This window comes from Octopus bimaculoides, chromosome 3 (genome assembly GCF_001194135.2).
Source record: "Octopus bimaculoides isolate UCB-OBI-ISO-001 chromosome 3, ASM119413v2, whole genome shotgun sequence".
NCBI classification, from domain to species: domain Eukaryota; kingdom Metazoa; phylum Mollusca; class Cephalopoda; order Octopoda; family Octopodidae; genus Octopus; species Octopus bimaculoides.
This window is the reverse complement of record NC_068983.1, coordinates 26707494-26708626: the sequence shown is the minus strand read 5'-3', so window position 1 is coordinate 26708626 and position 1133 is coordinate 26707494. Positions and strand designations below refer to the sequence as shown.

General features: G+C 28.6%; 1 protein-coding gene across 3 annotated transcripts in view; it reads left to right on the top strand.

The window, feature by feature from the left end:
- The first annotated feature begins 15 nt into the window (after window positions 1-15).
- Window positions 16-1133, top strand: part of LOC106884218 (neuronal acetylcholine receptor subunit alpha-10) — a 1143354-nt gene continuing 1142236 nt past the window's right edge. For all 3 annotated transcript variants that reach the window (XM_052966101.1, XM_052966098.1, XM_052966099.1), the window contains exon 1: window positions 16-934. The gene's annotated coding sequence lies outside the window, so the exon portion shown is untranslated. The remainder of the gene's footprint in view (window positions 935-1133) is intronic.

Below are 1133 nucleotides of genomic sequence, written 5' to 3'. Positions count from 1 at the left end.
TATATATATGTGTGTGTGTGTGTGTGTGTGTATGCACGTATGTATGTGTTTATGTATGTATAAACCAGCAAGAACAACAAAGAAATATTATAAAATGCAACGAATAATAAACAGAGGTTAAAATAAATCAGTGAAAGAAAGAAATGCATATGTACTAAATATTGATTTCTAGCATAGGTATATTTTTTGGAATGCAATTTTTAAAAAAAGGTGTGTAATGCATCATATACCTAAGATTAATATAAACAATGAATAACAGGGTAACATTTAACATTTTTTCGTTTAGAAAATAGAAATACGAAAGATATAAAACATAAAATGTGTGCTTTTGTTATGTTAAAAGAAGTACAAATATATATGTCTATCTATCTATCTGTATACCTATAAACGTGTTCCTCTATAGATCATTCCATCGACGTGCACACACACAAACATACGCACACACACACACACACACACACACATATATATATATATATATATATTAAGTAAACCTAAATGACACTATGTATTTTCATAAAATTGTTTAATGCATACGCATTTCGGAGTCTTATTATTGACTTAAATTAAATTGAAAAAAGAAAAGTGCAAACATAACATGCTTTGTAGTGCGGTAACTACAAACTATAAATGAACTACAAAGAAGGAAATAAACATCTACAGCGGAATGCCAGCTGTCCATATTTTTCAGCCGAGCTCCAGGAATAATACAGTCGGATAAAAGGGAAAGCACATAGAAACGATAAAGAAAACATCAAAAGTGAATAAAAAAAAAAAGGAAAGATAGACAGAGGGGAAAAAATTCAACACTAGCAGACATACAGAAAAAAAAAATACATTCACCACACGTGTGTAGAGCTAACGTAGAAATCTATACTACAACCAACATCAGTTTATACACTACAGATTCTATTAATGAAGTAGGAGTGTAAAGGTAAGTCTACCTACCTTAAATGTCTTTCTCTAATAACTTCGAAATTGTTATATAATTGTATAAAAGACTGCAAACTTTATTTCTGCTATTATTGCGTATCTTGTAAAATTGTTTTGGATATAGATACGTATATATATAGAACATATATATATATATATATATATATATATATATACACACCATATATATGTGCGTGTAT